The sequence below is a fragment of the Mus caroli genome, unplaced genomic scaffold (assembly GCF_978045245.1).
Source record: "Mus caroli unplaced genomic scaffold, Mus_caroli_1 scaffold_14, whole genome shotgun sequence".
Lineage (NCBI taxonomy): Eukaryota > Metazoa > Chordata > Mammalia > Rodentia > Muridae > Mus > Mus caroli.
Window position 1 is genome coordinate 7,084,850 of NW_028227269.1, and position 21,245 is coordinate 7,106,094.

The following is a 21,245-nucleotide window of genomic DNA, read 5'->3' on the forward strand; positions in this document are numbered from 1 at the left end:
TCTTGCTAGTGTATGCAATGGTGTCAGCGTTTAGAAGCTGATTATGGGACGGATCCCTGGATACAGCAGTCTCTAAATGGTCCATCCTTTCATCACAGCTTTCTTAGTCACTGCCATTTGTCTCTGTTTAGGTTCTGATGGAAGAGATAGGACGGTAATTACACTGCTATGTTCTGGGTACAGGCAGGGCTATCTCACGACTATGTTGGAGATTTGAGCTGTGACTGAGTTTTCCTCAGGCATAGCATTTTTTAAATTAAGATTAAAAAAATTTTCAATTTCTGCAAGAGCAATTGGGTCAGTATGATTACTTGCAATGCAAACTTAATAGATTTGAGAATTTAGTACCAACAAACAAATATATCAAAAACATGATACAGCAAAATAATACAAATAAATTATCATATACTAATTAAATTTTCCTTAATATTTTTGAGTTACATTCTCCTTTTCTTCTTTTTCATTAGAAAACATTTTGTTTTCAATCCTACCATCAATGGAGGAGTATTTCTCTTTCTCCACATCCTTGTCAACATGTGCTGTCACCCGAGTTTTTGATCCTAGTCATTCTGATTGGTTTAAATCTCAGGGTCGTTCTGATTTGCATTTCTCTGATGACTAAGGACTTTGAACATTTTTTAACTGCTTTTTGGCCATGAGATTCATCTGTTGTGAATTGTCTGTTTAGCTCTATACCCCATTTTTGATTGGGTTGTTTGGTTTTTGTGGAGGTTAGCTTCTTGAGGTATTTTTTAATATATATTTTGCATATTAGCCCTCCCTCTACCAGATGTGGGGTTAGTAAAGTTTTTTTCCCAATCTATATGTTGCTGATTTGTCCTTTTGACTATGTCCTTTGCCTTACAGATTTTCAGTTTCATGAGGTTCCATTTATCAATTTGAGATATTAGAGCCTGAGCCATTGGAGTCCTGTTTTGAAGACACCCCTAAACCCCTACCTGTGTGCCAATGAGTTCGAGATTCTTTTCCACCTTTTCTTCTAGTAGATTCATTGCATCTGGTTTTATGTTGAGGTCCTTGGTCTACTTGGACTTGAGGTTTGTTCAAGGTGACAAATATGAATCTATTTTCATTTTTTTCTGCAACCACTCTGGAAATCAATCTGGAGGTTCCTCAGAAAATTGGAAATATATCTACCTGAAGACCCATCTATACCACTCTTGGGCATATACCCAAAGTTGTCCCACTATACCAGAGAGGCATGTGCTCCACTATATTCATAGCAGCCTCATCTTTGATAGCCAGAATCTGGAAACAACCTAATGTCCCTCAACCAAATAATGGATACAGAAAATGTGGTTCATTTACACAAGGGAATACTATTCAGCTATTAAGAATGAAGACATCACGAATTTTGCAGGCGAACGAATGGAACTGAAAAATATCACCCTTAGGTAACTCAGACCTAAAAAGACATGCATGGTATGTACTCACTAATAAGTAGATATTGGCCAAAAAGGACAGAATACTTTGGATACAACCTATAAAACATAAGAAGTAGAACAAGCTGAGATGCCCAAGTGAGGAGGTTTCAACCCCACTTAGAACATGGAAGGAAATAATCATGGGAGGCAGAGGGAAAGGACAGGGGGAAGGGGAGCAGTATCATATAAAAGGGGAGGGGACAGGAGAAAAGCCCAGAGGGCCAAGAGAATGAATGGAAATAAGTAGCCTTGGGGAGTGGGAGGTGGGTGGACCCTCTAAGAGTACCAGAGACCCAAGAGGTGAGACACTCAGGACTCATTGGGGGTAACTTTTGCCAAAACGCCCAACATTGGAGAAATGGTGGACTCTAAAAGTACACCTCAGTAGATAGACAGGGCCTCAAGTGGAGGGACAGGGTTCCTAACCCACAATCAAAATTTTTGACCCAGAATTGTTACTGTTTCAAAGAACTGCAGGGACAAAAAAAAAATGGAGAAGAAAATGAACGACAGGCCCAAAATGGGATCCATCTCTTGAGGGCACACCAAGGTCTGGCACTACTATGTTATGATTGCTTACAGACAGGAGCCTGGCATGGTTGTTTTCTGATAGGCCATACCAGCAGACAGAAGCAGATACCTACATCAAACAATTGGAATGACCCCTGAGGAACCCCTGTGGTTGAATAAAGGAAAGGCTGGAAGAAGCTGAAGAAGAGGGCAACCACACAGGAAAACCATCAGTCTCAACTAACCCAGACCCTTGAGATCTCTCAAACACTGAGCCACCAACCAGGCAGCATACAGGAGCTGGTTTGAGGCGAGCAACACATTTACAGCAGAGAACTGCTTATTCTGGCCTCAGTGGGAGACGGTGTGCCTAACTCTTAAGAGATTTGAGGCCCCAGGAAGTAGGGAAGACTGTAGGGGGTCCGGTGGGGATATCCTCTTAGAGAGCAGTGTGAGGTGAAATGAGATGAGGAACTGTGGGAGAGAGGTCAGGGAAAAGGGCAACAACTGTATTGTAAAAAAAAGAAATGTAACAAAAATAATATTAATAAGTGAATTATAGTAATATATTACTTTGAAAACATTCAAAATATTAGTCATAGAAGTAGTAATGACTGTATAACACGAAACATTGATACTTGAATTTTATGGAGTTTTCTTGAAACCTGAATTTTTTATTTCAGAAGGCAATTAAAGACTTGATTTCATTTTTTATTAGATATCTTTTTCATTTACATTTCAAATGTTATCACCAAAGCCCCCTATATACTTCCCCCACCCTGCTTCCCAACCCACGCACTCCCGCTTCCTGGCCCTGGCATTCCCCTGTACTGGGGCATATGATCTTCACAAGACCAAGGACCTCTTCTTCCATTGATGGCCAACTAGGCCATCCTCTGCTACATATGCAACTAGAGACACAGCTCTGGGTGGGGGGTACTGGTAAGTTCATATCATTGTTCTTCCTATAGGGTTGCAGACCCCTTTAGCTCCTTGGGTACTTTCTCTAGCTCCTTCATTAGGGGCCCTGTGTTCCATCCAATAGATGACTGTGAGCATCCACTTCTGTATTTGCCAGGCATTGGCATAGCCTCACAAGAGAGAGCTATGTCAGGGTCCTGTCAGCAAAATCTTTCTGGCATATGCAATAGTGTCTGGGTTTGGTGGTTGTATATGGGATGGATCCCTGGGTGGGGCAGTTTCTGGATGGTCTTTCCTTCTGTCTTAGCTCTGAACTTTGTCTCTAACTCCTTCCATGAGTACTTTGTTTCCCATTCTAAGAAGGAACAAAGTATCCACACTTTGGTCTTCCTTCTTCTTGAGTTTCATGATACATTTACACAATGGAGTACTACTCAGTAATTAAAAACAATGAACTCATGAAATTCTTAGGCAAATGGATGCATCTGGAGGATATCATCCTGAGTGAGGTAACCCAATCACAAAAGAACATACATGGTATGCACTCACTGATAAGTGGATATTAGCCCAGAAACTTAGAATATCAAAGATACAATTTGAAGCCTTACTTTTTATGTCTGGAATATTTTATACGTATAAAGATGTGGCAAACATTGGCACTCTCTTTGCAAAAACTGTACATGCACATCTTAAAGGAATATTAGAAGTATACACACTTATGCCTAATGTCCTTTGAATTATGTTTATTTCCTTTGGTTATTTTTGTTTTGTAATATTCCTCCCATAAGTAAATGTGATTAAAATTATACAAAATCTTCTAAGGAAGAAAGAAAGAAAGAAAGAAAGAAAGAAAGAAAGAAAGAAAGAAAGAAAGAAAGAAAGAAAGAAAGAAAGAAAGGAAGGAAGGAAGGAAGAAAGAAAAAGAAAGAAAGAAAGAAAGAAAAGAAAGAAAGAAAGAAAGAAAGAAAAAAGAGAGAGAGAAAGAGGAGAGAAGGAGAGAAAGGAAGGAAGAACTTTTTCAGGAAGAAAAACAGAAAATAGAATCTTTATTCTGAGCTTTGAAAGAACTCCCGAGTCAGAGATGTATTCGTGTGTCTCTGGTTTGGGAAGATTGGCTCATCAGTCAATCAGTAGACCTAAAAATCCATTCAGCTGCCTGAGTTTGACAGATTCCTGCTCTGCCACAAGTTAATGCTCATTAGCCAACTTCTTTGCTGCAATAGTCATTTACTCTCATTCTATTTAAAGGATCCCTCACTCATACTGTGTTAAATGATTTTACACTACAGAAAAGTGCTGAAGCAGTCACATTTTGGCTGATGGCAAACCACACAGGATTGGGGTTTTATTCTTCAAGATTAGTTTGTGCCTGCCCTGGGTCTCTGTTGCTCCATTTCAGCATTCTTTGCCAACTGAACATTCTCCAAGAAAGTGTAAATCCTACCACGGGAAGCGAGGTGTAGAGTCAAGTGAGGCCTTGACTGATGACATCACCTTTGGGGTAGGACTGCAAATTGTGTGAGCTTCTGCATATAGATACTGGTCTCTAAGGTGCTGGGGTTTATAGCTATATATTTTGAGCCTGACAATTCATCATATGAAGAATGGAGAATAACCCTCTGTGTCCTGAACAAGTATTCTCTTAACCTAAGGGACTGTGTTGGCCTAGAATTCCAATGAGTATCAGGTTTTACACCTGATACTGCTACTGATTTGGGCCAACTACTTGTGAGTATGGGTTATGATAGCTCCCGGCTACATAATTTTGATAAGTCAGCTGATGAGTGCATTGCTTCCAAAGAAGGTGCTACCTTCCTTAGTGGCTTCAGGATTTCAAAGGTCATTAAGCAGGTATACATCTGAAATTCTATCAGTAAAAGATATTCTGCACTGCTTGTTTCCAAGTTCACGAGAACAGACCATCAGTAAAATCCTTTTAGCTCAGTGGTTATTTAGCTAGAGTGATGTCCTCCAGCATACAGTCTAGTGCAGTCTGAGGAGGTTTTCAGTTGTTACAGCCATAAAACGTAAGTAGTAGGAAGTGGGTCAGGATCGCATAGGTTACATACTGTCAAACATCCAGCAATGGATAGGAGGTTGCCCTCCACAACAAGGAATTACATTCCCTAACCTGTCCATCATCATGAGGTGGTTTTCATGTCGATGAGGAATTTAGGAAGCTTATTTGAGGGGATGTAGGGAATCATCCCTCTCAAGGGACCTTATCAAGCCAGAAACACAAGAGAGGTGCCCAAGGGAAGAGTTACCTTTTCTCAATTTTATCAGGGGCTGCTCCAAACCAGTTTTGGAAAAAGCATAGTTTTCAGGAATGTATCGTTGTTTTGTTGTTATTGTTAAACAATAAAAGAAGCATCATGCTGTCTGGCTCCACTCAGACTATAGGGTCCGAGTGACAAGAGGCTTCACTAGACAGAATAGAGCATATGAGACACATGTGAGCAGCCTGTGGTAACTCCTGTGGAGTTCTGGAAAACTCCATGGAGAAGTCTGGACATAATAAAACGTGTCTCTGAACTAGCTAGGTTTTCTTCGTTTGTAGCAATTACAAACTCCCCGCATTATTTCCACAGCTGCACATGAATTGGTTCTCTTCCCTGGTTTGTAGATAACAGGTGCAAAAGTCTCAGATCCCCACAGCTTGTCTTAAGAGGAACAGTGTGTAAGGGAAGAAGGACAACTATTTGCCCCACGAAAATTCTTCCAGAGTGGTGCAATTCAGTTACTTTTTTTTTTTTCAATACATCTTGACATAGATGTTGTTTGTTAGACTATGAACAATTTTTAGAGAAGTTGTGGAAAGTTAGACTGGGGACCAGGTGAGGCCTGGTGGTCCCATTATTTTGAAAACTTGCTTTCCTCATCCATCAACAACACACAGCCACTTCCACACTTACACTATTGCTATTTCACCTTGTCTGTAGCCCCATTGTCCTAGCACATTCTACCAGGGAGGCATCCACAGCAACACACTAATCTCTCCCTAAACCACAGGAAGCCAAGTTCTTCTTGTTTCCCTCACCCATTTGCTCATAAAGAGCTGCCCAAACCTTCTCTGGCACTTTCTTTGCTCAGATGTCAGCTGCATGAAGTCACATGGTAACCACAGAGAGACTTTATGCTGTGCGCCACCGCTTAGTGTTAACAAAGCGCTAATGCTGCCTGGCGTGAATAAGGCTAGTCATTGTGGCCAAATTTTGGAGAGGTGCAAAGGGCCAAATGTCAGACTGCCAGTTAAGCAGCAAGGTGGAAAATTCTTGCCTTCCTTTTGGCTCAGATTTACTGGCTGGTGAAAAAAAATTAAAATTAAACAGGCAGCAAGAAGGATTTTTTTTGAGTGTTTCATGTGAAGTTGTACAAGCATTACCACCCCAGATGGCCATATGTTGTTCCCATAGCATGCAGGAAAGGATTCCATGGTGTCTAGTCTGCTGTTGAGCATCCTAGCTGATCTAATCTGCTGAAGAAAAGGAATAAGCTACAATCAGTGTTCAACCTCTACCCCAATGGTTCTGTTGAAATAATTGTCTTCGTGGATTCAGAGTGAGTTATAGAACATGATTGGTTAAAATGGCAGTCATGTATTCACAGAGTGCCCCAAATATCACAAAAAATATTCCCATGCATTGACTGCTTTAATCTTCAGCACCATCACTCCCAATTTCATTGATCACCTACTATGTGTCAGGGCTTGTAAGATTGATGTGGAATTACAGCTTCTAAGATGCTGCACTGACCTGACACCGGATCTTCTGACCTATGATGGTAGACTTTTCATGAATGGTGTTATCCTTCCCTCTCTTCCATATGTATACCATTTATTCTATGTTTGCTTGATGAGTTGACCCTTTACTTTTATAACAGTGATATTCTTATTTGTCTCATTGAAATATTTCTGTACAGAGAGATTGCCCTCGCTCATACACAGGCCAGTCTAGGTTATATCGATGAATAGAAATGACCGTATTTCACAGCTTAGAGGCTGTCCTGAGATTTTTTTTCCAGCCAATATTTTCTTTAGAACTTTTGCCTGTGGTTCTCAACATTTCACAGATTGTGTAAGGATCTGGAGTGGGCTATTTTATTGTATTCTACAGATGGCCAAATTGTGTCACAGGGACATAAAATAACTCATCTACAACCACATTCAACATTCCCTGGCTTCAGAAGCAAATTTCTATGTATTTTTACATGTAAATCCTTTGAGTCTCTCTCTCTCTCTCTCTCTCTCTCTCTCTCTCTCTCTCTCTCTCTCTCTCTCTCTCTCTCCCTCTCCCTCTCCCTCTCCCTCTCTTTCCCATTTCTCCCCCTCTCTCTGTCTCTTATCTCCCTCCCTCTTTACACCTTTCCTCTCTTCTCCCCTATTCCCTCTCCTAATCCTTTTCTCCCTCTCCTCTTCCCCTTCTTCCTCTCTTCTTTTTCCTCTCCCTCTCTTTCCATGTCTCTTATCCCCCCTTTCTCTTTTCTCATTATTTAGTTCTTGCTTCTTTTGAGATAATGAACTTCATAGAAGAAACTGCAAACATTTTGCATCCTGAGCACCACAGTTGTAGACGGTGATAATGGCTTGCGCTCCTTTCCCTGTATGTTGTAAGTATCTCTGTATACTGCTTACCACGACAATCTGGGATCCTGTGTGTGCATGCCTATTTTCCCCTGTAGGATAGAACTAAGTGCAATCTATACTGTCTAAAGGATTTGTCTTCTTTCTTCTTTATGTAAGAATAAGCAGACTTAGATGAACACTTGCTGTTAAGAAAACTATGAGATGAATGTATACCTTTTGTTTGTTATGTGCTTGCTCATTAAAACAGTTTCTCATTCTATAGCCCAGGCTAGCTTAGAACTCACTACATACCCAAGGCTAGCCTCAAACTCATGAAAATCCTTTAGCTTCAAGACACAAATATTGGGTCTCTAGGCTTGAGCCAGACATTGACTTCATTTTGACTTTTTTTTTTTTTTTGAGACAGGGTTTCTCTGTATAGCCCTGGCTGTCCTGGAACTCACTTTGTAGACCAGGCTGGCCTCGAACCCAGAAATCTGCCTCCCAAGTGCTGGGATTAAAGGCGTGCGCCACTACCGCCCCGCTCATTTTGACTTTTTAAACTAGAAAACCTTGTAAGCATTCAGCTACAGGTAGCCAAGAAATCTTCTAGGCTAGAGTGATACTCAGGCCCTTTTCACACTCGGGGACATCAATTTTCTCATCGGCCAATTTATAGCACATTACAGCATTATTTCTTTGCTTAAGAATGAGAGACAAACCGGGCTTGGTGGCACACGCCTTAAATCCCAGCACTCGGGAGACAGAGGCTGGCGGCAGATTTCTGGGTTTGAGGCCAGCCTGGTTTACAAAGTGAGTTCCAGGACAGCCAGGGCTATACAGAGAAACACTGTCAAAAAATTAAAAACCAAAAAAAAAAAGAAAAAAAAAAAGAGAGAGAGAGACAAACATGGTTTCCATAAGTAGATTCTTGGATTCTTGTTTGTTGAGTGTTTGCAACATTGCATGAGTCATTTATAAAAGAGAGTCCCTGGGGGCTGAGGCAATGTCGTAGTCAGTAAAGTACCTTCTATGTAAATTTAAGGACCTGAATTTAATTCCTGAAATTCACATTCAAAGATCTGGGCATGATGTTAAGTGTTCTAGTCCTAGTGTAGAGGAGGTTAAGGTAAGCAGATCCCTGTGGCTCACCAGCCCGTCTGCTTCCAAACCATGTAAATGGGTCCTGAGCAGCATTTAAGATTGACCTTTTGTCTCCATAAGCACCTTCATACACCGCTGTATATACCTGCACATAAGAGCACACACTCACCAAAGAACAATAATCAACAAACAAGAAACCTTTCAAATAAAATAAAGTCTTAACAGTGACCAGTATTCGATTCCCCAGTATACCACACATAGGATTATGCTATGTGATCTCTATATCATGCTCTGGGTTCTAATCTCAGGAATTCATCTAACTCAAAAGCTTAGGTGGGTGTTGTCCAAGATAGATATCCTTGTCTAATAAAGAATAGATGTTCTGAGTGCTATTTCCTGCCTGGACCTTATAGCTACTGTGGAAGAAATCTTGGGAACGTATAGCCCTGCATCCCTGGGATAATTCTCAAGGAGGTGTTGTTCACTTCTGCCTTTTGTTAAGTTTGAAACTCTGTTCTCATTGTAAGGCAATGTCTTCCATCTCCAAGTGTGTGCCAACTCAGAGAAAGACAGCTGCTGTGCTTAGCACATGTGATTGCTTTTATTGCTATGGTAAGAATCTGTACTCTCTCCATATTGCTGTTTTCAAAGGAATAAAAGAAATTACTCAAAATTCATTATATTATAATTTCAAAAGTGAATAATGTAAGAGGAAAAAATCATGTAGCTCAAACATGACACTTATAAAGCTGGTAAGAAATTATCAAGAAACAATATATAACAAGAAACCCCAAGAGATTTATATGGCTAAAATCAAAGAATTTATTAAAACACTGGACTATGCAATAGAAGTTACAAAGAAAAGTGAAAGAATTTGTAAAGTTAGTGTGCCATACAAAATTAAATTGTAGCAAAAGTCTTTGCAGAACATGCCCAAAGCAATATACTACAGGAAGAAATGGCATTTGAAAACTAGCTGTCGGAAAAGCACCGGGGTAGCTAGGGCGCAGAGTCAGCTGACACTCGCCAGCTACCCACAACACCCGCCACAGGATCTTAAGACTTCTGGTGAGTGGAACACAGCTTCTGCTCCAATCCAATTGCGCGCGGGACCTGAGACTGCATTAGTTAGGGAAGCAGAAACCAGCCTGAGTAGGGCCACAGGCCTCATCCAGCCAGAACAGCACCGGTGTAGCTAGAGCTCAGGGTCGGCTGACACCCGCCAGCTACCCACGACCCCTGCCACAGGATTTTGATACTGCTGGTGAGTGGAACACAGCTTCTGCTCCAATCTTTAAACAGTGACAACGACAACAACTAACCCCAGAGATTACCAGATGGCGAAAGGTAAACGTAATAATCTTACTACCAAAAACCAAGACCACTCACCATCATCAGAACCCAGCACTCCCACTTCGCCCAGTCCAGGGCACCCCAACACACCGGAAAAGCTAGACACGGATCTAAAAGCATATCTCCTGATGATGGTAGAGGATTTCAAGAAGGACTTTAATAACACACTTAAAGAAATACAAAGGAACACTGGTAAACAGGTAGAAGACAATAAAGAGGAAGCACAAAAATCCCTTAAAGAATTGCAGGAGAACACTGCTAAAGAGTTACAAATCCTTAAAGAAAAACAGGATAACCTAATCAAACAGGTAGAAGTCCTTACAGAAAAACAGGAAAACACATCCAAACAGATGATGGAAATGAACAAAACCATACTAGACCTAAAAAGGGAAGTAGACACAATAAAGAAAACCCAAAATGAGGCAACACTGGAGATAGAAACCCTAGGAAAGAAATCTGGAACCATAGATACCAGCATCAGCAACAGAATACAAGAGATGGAAGAGAGAATCTCAGGTGCAGAAGATTCCATAGAGAACATCGGCACAACAATCAAGGAAAATGTAAAATGCAAAAAGATCCTAATTCAAAACATCCAAGAAATACAGGACACAATGAGAAGACCAAACCTACAGATAATAGGAGTGGATGAGAATGAAGATTTTCAACTCAAAGGACCAGCAAACATCTTCAACAAAATTATAGAAGAAAACTTTCCAAATCTAAAGAAAGAGATGCCCATGAACATACAAGAAGCCTACAGAACTCCAAATAGACTGGACCAGAAAAGAAATACCTCCCGACACATAATAATCAGAACAACAAATGCTCTAAATAAAGATGGAATACTAAAAGCAGTAAGAGAAAAAGGCCAAGTAACATATAAAGGCAAGCCTATCAGAATTACACCAGATTTTTCACCAGAGACTATGAAAGCCAGAAGATCCTGGACGGATGTTATACAGACACTAAAAGAACACAAATTCCAGCCCAGGCTACTATACCCAGCCAAACTCTCAATTAACATAGATGGAGAAACCAAAGTATTCCACGACAAAACCAAATTCACACATTATCTCTCCACGAATCCAGCCCTTCAAAGGATAATAACAGAAAAAAACCAATACAAGGACAGGAACCACGCCCTAGAAACTACAAGAAGGTAATCCCTCAACAAACCTAAAAGAAGACAGCCACAAGAACAGAATGCCAACTTTAACAACAAAAATAACAGGAAACAACAATTACTTTTCCCTAATATCTCTTAATATCAATGGACTCAACTCCCCGATAAAAAGACATAGACTAACAAACTGGCTACACAAACAAGACCCAACATTTTGCTGCTTACAGGAAACTCATCTCAGAGAAAAAGATAGACACTACCTCAGAATGAAAGGCTGGAAAACAATTTTCCAAGCAAATGGTATGAAGAAACAAGCTGGAGTAGCCATTCTAATATCTGATAAGATTGACTTCCAACCCAAAGTCATTAAAAAAGACAGGGAGGGACACTTCATACTCATCAAAGGTAAAATCCTCCAAGAGGAACAATCAATCCTGAATATCTATACTCCAAATACAAAGGCAGCCACATTCATTAAAGAAACTTTAGTAAATCTCAAATCAACATTGCACCTCATACAATAATAGTGGGAGACTTCAACACACCACTTTCACCAATGGACAGATCATGGAAACAGAAACTAAACAGGGACACAGTGAAACTAACAGAAGTTATCAATCAAATGGATCTGGCAGATATCTACAGAACATTCTATCCTAAAACAAAAGGATATACCTTCTTCTCAGCACCTCATGGTACCTTCTCCAAAATTGACCACATAATTGGTCACAAAACAGGCCTCAACAGATACAAAAATATTGAAATTGTCCCATGCATCCTATCAGATCACCATGGACTAAGGCTGATCTTCAATAACAAAATAAATAATAGAAAGCCAACCTTCACGTGGAAACTGAACAACACTCTTCTCAATGATACCTTGGTCAAGGAAGGAATAAAGAAAGAAATTAAGGACTTTTAGAGTTCAATGAAAATGAAGCCACAACATACCCAAACTTATGGGACGCAATGAAAGCATTTCTAAGAGATAAACTCATAGCTCTGAGTGCCTCCAAAAGGAAACTAGAGAGAGCACACATTAGCAGCTTGACAACATACCTAAAAGCACTAGAACAAAAGGAAGCAAATTCACCCAAGAGGAGTAGACGGCAGGAAATAATCAAACTCAGGGGCGAAATCAACCAAGTGGAAACAAGAAGAACTATTCAAAGAATCAACCAATCAAGGAGCTGGTTCTTTGAGAAAATCAACAAGATAGATAAACCCTTAGCCAGACTCACTAGAGGGCACAGGGAAAGCATCCTAATTAACAAAATCAGAAATGAAAAAGGAGACATAACAACAGATCCTGAAGACATCCAAAACACCATCAGATCCTTCTACCAAAGGCTATACTCAACAAAACTGGAGAACCTGGATGAAATGGAGAAGTTCCTCGACAGATACCAGGTACCAAAGTTGAATCAAGATCAGGTTAATGATCTAAACAGCCCTATATCCCCCAAAGAAATAGAAGCAGTCATTAATAGTCTCCCAACTAAAAAAAGCCCAGGACCAGATGGGTTTAGTGCAGAGTTCTATCAGACCTTCAAAGAAGATCTAATCCCAGTTCTTCACAAACTATTCCACAAAATAGAAACAGAAGGTACTCTATCCAAGTCATTCTATGAAGCCACAATTACTCTGATACCTAAACCACAAAAAGACCCAACAAAGATAGAAAACTTCAGACCAATATCCCTTATGAATATTGATGCAAAAATCCTCAATAAAGTTCTTGCTTACCGAATCCAAGAACACATCAAAACAATCATCCATCCTGACCAAGTAGGTTTCATCCCAGGGATGCAGGGATGGTTCAATATACGGAAATCCATCAACGTAATCCAGTATATAAACAAACTCAAAGACAAAAACCACATGGTTATCTAGTTAGATGCGGAAAAAGCATTTGACAAGATCCAATACCCATTCATGATAAAAGTCTTGGAAAGATCAGGAATTCAAGGCCCATACCTAAACATGATAAAAGCAATCTACAGCAAACCAGTAGCCAACATCAAAGTAAATGGTGAGAAGCTTGAAGCAATCCCTCTAAAATCAGGGACTAGACAAGGCTGTCCACTTTCTCCATACCTATTCAACATTGTACTTGAAGTCCTAGCCAGAGCAATTCGACAACAAAAGGAGATCAAAGGGATACAAATTGGAAAAGATGAAGTCAAAATATCACTTTTTGCAGATGATATGATAGTATATATAAGTGACCCTAAAAATTCCACCAGAGTTCTCCTAAGCCTGATAAACAGCTTCGGTGAAGTAGCTGGATATAAAATTAACTCAAACAAATCAATGGCCTTTCTCTACACAAAGAATAAACAGGCTGAGAAAGAAATTAGGGAAACAACACCCTTCTCAATAGTCACAAATAATATTAAATATCTTGGCGTGACTCTAACTAAGGAAGTGAAAGATCTGTATAATAAAAACTTCAAGTCTCTGAAGAAAGAAATTATAGAAGATCTCAGAAGATGGAAAGATCTCCCATGCTCATGGATTGGCAGGATGAACATTGTAAAAATGGCTATCTTGCCAAAAGCAATCTACAGATTCAATGCAATCCCCATCAAAATTCCAACTCAATTCTTCAACGAATTAGAAAGTGCAATCTGCAAATTCATCTGGAATAACAGAAAACCTAGGATAGCAAAAACTCTTCTCAAGGATAAAAGAACCTCTGGTGGAATCACCATGCCGGACCTAAAGCTTTACTACAGAGCAATTGTGATAAAAACTGCATGGTACTGGTATAGTGACAGACAAATAGACCAGTGGAATAGAATTGAAGACCCAGAAATGAACCCACACACCTACGGTCACTTGATCTTCGACAAGGGAGCTAAAAACATCCAGTGGAAGAAAGACAGCATTTTCAACAAATGGTGCTGGCACAACTGGTTGTTAACATGTAGAAGAATGCGAATTGATCCATTCCTATCTCCTTGTACTAAGGTCAAGTCTAAGTGGATCAAGGAACTTCACATAAAACCAGAGACACTGAAACTTATAGAGGAGAAAGTGGGGAAAAGCCTTGAAGATATGGGCACAGGGGAAAAATTCCTGAATAGAACAGTAATGGCTTGTGCTGTAAGATCGAGAATTGACAAGTGGGACCTCATGAAACTGCAAAGCTTCTGCAAGGCTAAAGACACCATCAATAAGACAAAAAAACCACCAACAGATTGGGAAAGGATCTTCACCTATTCTAAATCAGATAAGGGACTAATATCCAATATATATAAAGAACTCAAGAAGGTGGACTCCAGAAAGTCAAATAACCCCATTAAAAAATGGGGCTCAGAACTGAACAAAGAATTCTCACCTGAGGAATACCGAATGGCAGAGAAGCACCTGAAAAAATGTTCAACATCCTTAATCATCAGGGAAATGCAAATCAAAACAACCCTGAGATTCCACCTCACACCAGTCAGAATGGCTAAGATCAAAAATTCAGGTGACAGCAGATGCTGGCGAGGATGTGGAGAAAGAAGAACACTCCTCCATTGTTGTTGGGATTGCAAGCTTGTACAACCACTCTGGAAATCAGTCTGGCGGTTCCTCAGAAAATTGGACATAGTACTACCAGAGGATCCAGCAATACCTCTCCTGGGCATATATCCAGAAGATGTCCCAACCGGTAAAAAGGACACATGCTCCACTATGTTCATAGCAGCCCTATTTATAATAGCCAGAAGCTGGAAAGAACCCAGATGTCCCTCAACAGAGTAATGGATCCAGAAATTATGGTACATTTACACAATGGAGTACTACTCAGCTATTAAAAAGAATGAATTTATGAAATTCCTAGCCAAATGGATGGACCTGGAGGGCATCATCTTGAGTGAAGTAACACAATCACAAAAGAACTCACACAATATGTATTCACTGATAAGTGGATATTAGCCCAAAACTTAGGATACCCAAGATATGAGATACAATTTGCTAAACGCATGAAACTCAAGAAGAATGAAGACCAAAGTGTGGACACTGTGCCCCTTCTTAGAATTGGGAACAAAACATCCAGGGAAGGAGTTACAGAGACAAAGTTCGTAGCTGTGATGAAAGGATGGACCATTTAGAGACTGCCGTATCCAGGGATCCATCCCATAATCAACTTCTAAACGCTGACACCATTGCATACACTAGCAAGATTTTGCTGAAAGGACCCAAATATAACTGTCTCTTGTGAGACGATGCTGGGGCCTAGCAAACACAGGAGTGGATGTTCACAGTCAGCTATTGGATGTATCACAGGGCTCCCAATGGAGAAGCTAGAGAAAGTACCCAAGGAGCTAAAGGGATCTGCAACCCTATTGTTGGAACAACATGATGTACTAACCAGAACCCCGGAGCTCTTGTCTCTAGCTGAATATGTATCGAAAGATGGCCTAGTCAGCCATCAATGGAAAGAGAGGCCCATTGGACTCGCAAACTTTATATGCCCCAATATAGGGGAATGCCAGGGCCAAAAGAATGGGAATGGGTGGGTAGGGAAGTGGGGGGCGCTATGGGGGACTTTTGGGATAACATTGGAAATGTAATTGAGGAAAATACGTAAAAAAATATTAAAAATTAAAAAAAAAGTAAACTAGCTGTCACTCGTCTCTGTATGTCTATGCTCTCTGCACATCACAAGTACTAAAGTACAAAGATACAGTTGTTTCCTAGTATGGATAGATATTAGTTCCATGATTCTACAGATGCTCAAGTCTAATGATGCTCATGTCTCTTAAAGGAACCAATATAGTACGTGGATCTACCTGTATACATCTTCCTATATACTCTATATTAGGCTTATACTTCATACAAAAATGTACTAGGTAGATAGTTGCTATATTATATTGTTTCAAGAATAAGGTTCATATATAATTATTAACTGCTCCCACTTTTAGCTTTTAGTTTTTATTACAAATTGTGAAAATATTTCTGTCATCATTTTAGAGACACAAGGATTGTCCAATATGTGTCAAAAAACATACTCAAAGACAGGAACCCAATGCACACTGTCTCCCAGTGACTTTTCTTTCTAGCACATCATCTCCTTTAAATAATGCAAAAATGTTGATAAATGCAAACTACATTTATATTTCTAGTTGAACTTCTGTGACAGTAAAGCTCAGAAATTATGACCTGTCCTAAGTCAGCTTTGTCATTACTCAGACTTGTGTAGATAAAAGAACACACAGCCAGCACTTGGCTAGTCTAAGTGGTTGGAGGAATGGATGGTTTATATTTACATTTCATAGTTCACCATTGTCTTTATTCTTTCCACATCACAGGAGATGTACCTTGGGCATGTGTTGACCTTAGAACCAGAGAGGGTTCTTTGGTCATGGCTTCTTCTGCAGTGTGACTTTTTGATGCTCTTTTCTCTTGGTTTACTTCTGTCTCCTGATGGTAAGAACTTTTCTATCTCATATAGGCAATTGTATTTAGATGTGCATAATTATAGGTTTCTATCTCAATAGTTAAGTACTTCCACTTTTGTCTGTAGGGACACTTTCCTGGAAAGACCTTACATGGGTTTTCCACAACCTGGTGCCCTACCCAGCACACAGGAAACTGATCTATTTTTTTTTTTCTTCGTGGTTGCCTTTGCCACTTACCCTACTGCAAATAGGAATTAAGACTTTAGACAGCTGCTTACTACATAAAATTTTCAAGTTAAATATTCCCATTACATTTTCTTAGGGAAAGTTCACTGAGCTAGATTAGCCAAGCTAATATAAATATGAAGTAATGCCAGTGGCTGCCCTGCAGAAGGTGTTTTCAACTTTCCATTTGACTTAAGGGTTCAGTGTACTGAGGTGTCTGTGACATTCTGCTCTGTGGCACACTTGTGAGTGGGATGATGTTGTAATGGTCCCATAATGGTGAATATTATGTTAATGAAGATTGATGCCAATGTGTGGTAATATATATTTAGACAGGTGGAGGCATTCCCAACTGGCAATGTAACATGTGTGGTTTAAGAATTCACACATATAAGTTGAAAGTTGAGGCCTCTAATCTTACTCTGGACTCTGCCTTTGACCTTGCATGAACATTCATCGTTATTCTCTCATAGAGCCTAATTTCATTATTATGAAGGGAATAATACAAAAATAGCCTCATTGAAGGATTCAAATGAAAGAGTGTTTGGTTACCACCATAAGCAGCCTTGTCACTATTGGACAAGTGAAAATCTTGCCTGACAAGTCAGAATTGTAACATGAAGTTTCCAGAGATGGATAAGACTATTGAATTCTTTTCTCTTCCAGCATCCTGCACTTTTGTGTATTATGAAAGCTAGCCATTTCATGGAGAGAGCTTCATGATCAGATCAAGATGGATTCCTTTATAACCTGTAAGAGAGGTGTGTGGTGTCTCCTGCAATAATATGCTCTTACCATTTAGATATGATGTACAACCAAGAACAATGGCAATTGACTATATAAGGGCTCCTTTGCAAACATCACAAACTTATAAGGAGGTAACCCATGTCTGCCACTGTGATTCTCATGTAATAATATATATATCTATATCAATATATGTATATATATATATATATATATATATATATATATATATATATATTATATGTAAGTACACTGTCGCTGTCTTCAAACACTCCAGAAGAGGGAGTCAGATCTCGTTCAAGATGGTTGTGAGCCACCATGTGGTTGCTGGGATTTGAATTCCGGACCTTTGGAAGAGCAGTCGGGTGCTCTTACCCACTGAGCCATTTCACCACACCATTGCATGCACTAGCAAGATTTTGCTGAAAGGACCCAGATAGAGCTGTCTCTTGTGAGACTATGCCGGGGCCTGGCAAACACAGAAGTGGATGCTCACAGACAGCTATTGGATGGATCACAGGGCCCCCAATGGAGGAACTAGAGAAAGTACCCAAGGAACTGAAGGGATCTGCAATCCTATAGGTGGAACAACAATATGAACTAACCAATACCTGCCCCCCCCCCGCCCCCCGGAGCTCTTGTCTCTAGCTGCATATGAATCAGAATATGGCCTAGTCGGCCATCAGTGGAAAGAGAGGCCCATTGGTCGTGCAAACTTTATGTGCCTCAGTACAGGGGAATGCCAGGGCCAAGAAGTGGGAGTGGGTGGGTAGGGGAGTGGGGGGGAGCGTATGGGGGACTCTTGGGATAGCATTGGAGATGTAAATGAAATAAATACCCAATTAAAAAATTCCAATTATAAATAAATAAATGAATAAATTTAAAAAATAAAAAATATGTATATATATATATATATATATATATATATATATTTTAGAAGGAGTATTTTTGTCCATGTGAAATACTGATGGTCTTCAACTCTTTTTTTTTTTTCATGCTTTAGTTGGCTTACAAAGGAGTGGGGTTCCACAAGGTTTCCTCCTACCTCTCATTTTCCAAACTCCATGCTTCCATTCCCACTTACAACCTTCAGATCCCAATATTACCCTGGACCCACTGTGCTTTCCAATCACATGTACTCTCCCATTCCCTTTTATTACATTTTAAAATTTGGATTAAATGAGCATAGACCACTATGTAGGTTCTTTTCCCACCCTTCATTTTGACTAACTATTCCCTATATCCTCATTTCTCTATCCACACCACTCCACTCTTTATGTGGATCTTGTACCACCAGTAATTTTTCTGTCCACTTGCATCTCAGTTATAATCTCTGCTCTATAGGTTCATCTGCATCTCCACTGGCTATTTCCATGGACTCATTGCTAAACATTCAAAGCATTATATTTGAAACTAGAACTCTCATATGAGAAAGCACATATGATGTTTATCTTTTGGGGTCTAGATGACCTCACTAAATATAAAAGAGGCCTGTGCCATGGGAGGAAACCCATGCCTGGTACTGCAAATATAGTCAAACTTCATGAGTTGAGAAGACACAGGTCCTAGGGAAGAGCATATTGATGATGTTTAGCTAAATGACCATGCTTCCAAACGCCTCTCTAAATATGACTTTTGTTTCTATAGATTGAGAAGCTTCTCATTGAGGAGCATAGTGTTTAGCGCAGAGATTCATTAATGTTTAAAATTGTGAGAATGAGTAACTGTGAATGCTCAGCTGAGACAGATGGAACTTTTATTTCACCTCCAGCCCTGTGCACACAAGGCTCAGTAATCATTGCTGTAGAGGGAACAGAGATAATGTAAGAGCTAGAGGATAGGGAATGCTGGCCTCTGGGCACAAACATAGTTGTTTCACCATCACATGAACTCATAGTAACTATGGACTAAGAGATTTCAAAATTTCCCAGTGGATGGGTATAGGCTTGTGAACCCCCCTCCTCAGCTGAGCAGGTAATGACAGGCAGTATATAGTACCAGAGGAAGGGTCACTTTTCTTTGGAGGTTATTAGTAAGTGGCCACTGGTCCAATAGATGACTGCAAAAACACATGAATATGGGCTGTACTAATTGCACTTGGTGGCTTATTTCTCTAAAAATAATGCATTTGGGAGTGAAGAGGGGTCATGTGGAAAGCACAGGAAAAGCTGGAGGGAGAAAATAGGTGATGGTTATGATGAAGTGTATACCTGGTTGAACTCTTAAAAATAAAAATAGAATTCAATAAATGGAGCTATAATTCAGGCCTCAATAGGGTGGGTTAGGACAGGGCATTTTATTGCCTTGAATAACAGATAGGCTGTCACATCTTACTGAGTGTGACCTCTAGGCATGTGATACTTAGTGAAAAGTAGCAATCATCAGAGCAATCAAGGAGGTTCACCTTCCTTTCCTTTTTCCCCATATACACAAAACAAGCCAGATCAAGAAGAGTTCAGGAGTCATAAACTGTCTTCTACTATTATCTTCCTGTGTACTTTGGGATAAACTACTTCATTTATTGTCAAACAAGTTTAGGAGTCTTGCCATTGCTTCCTCTTGAGTTGTTCAAATAGAACAGTTCTGAGAACAAACAAAAAAACACACAAAATAATGGGATCGTGTAAAGAATAACTCAAGTTGAGTTCCTCAGAGCATCTCTGGATCAAAAGCATGTTTATGTAACCTTTCCTTGGTCATCAGTGCTTCCTGCAGAGATATCACAAAACATTATCTTTTCTGTCACAGTCCCACCCACAATTCCTATCTCAGCCATCATTGACATATCTGACACTTTTATAGACCAGGTACCTCGTAGCGAAAACTTTCTCATAATTTTATGAGGATGTGAGTTTAAATAATAGGGAACAGAATACAATAAAACTCCCATGTGGAAGCAAAAATAACTCCCCTCTCTCAGTATGCACAACAGTGCTAGTCTCTGAAGGCTCCCTTTTCTATGTAAGGGCTGACAATGGAGCCAGTCTTCCTGGCTAGGATTTCTTCTCCCTGTGTGGCATGCCTTTATTATTGCCAATCCTGACTGTTTTCTAAAACTTTACATGTGGGCACCATCTCTACTGCTTCTGAGATCTACAGGGCATGCTTGTATTTAGTACTGTGGAGATGATGGATTTTTGTCTCATTAAACACTTCCATTTCCAACATATAATTTGATGGGAATTGGGCATTCTAGCCTAGGTCTCTACCACCTCTAAGGCAGTTGACTGAATGGGGATTTTGTAATTTGGAGGGTACAAGAGTAGATGGAATGCTGAGATGATGAATTATACACATGTCTAAAGGTAGTTTGGTCAGGCACTAGAACAAAAGAAATAGGAGCATTAGTTACTAAGACCGACCATGGCTTTCCATTGAACTTCGTTGAGGTACATGACAATGCATGTAAGAGAGGGCAGAAAGAACACAGAGTATGATGGAGCCAAGGGAGTTTTAGTTAGATAAGCTAAAAGAATGTCTATCAGCAAGAACTATGTAGGATTTTATGAGTCATGTGAGTAGAAGAGGTCACTGTAAAATAGATTGATTCAAACAGACCTCTGTGACTAGCTAACAGAGATGCAAAGAAAAGTTTTAATTTTGACCTTGTGGGTTTTGGAATAGAGGTGAAATAAAAAAAATTAGAAAGTTACGTGCAAGGATGAAATACCTGGGTTCATATGTGACTAGGTAAAAATAATTCTCCCTCAGGATCTATCTTTCTCAAACACACACACACACACACACACACACACACACACACACACACACACACACACTGGTGTTATAGATACTCTATAATATTAACTCCACTAGTTATCAGATCTCTGCCCTAGGATTACTGAATAATGCTACTTAAGAGA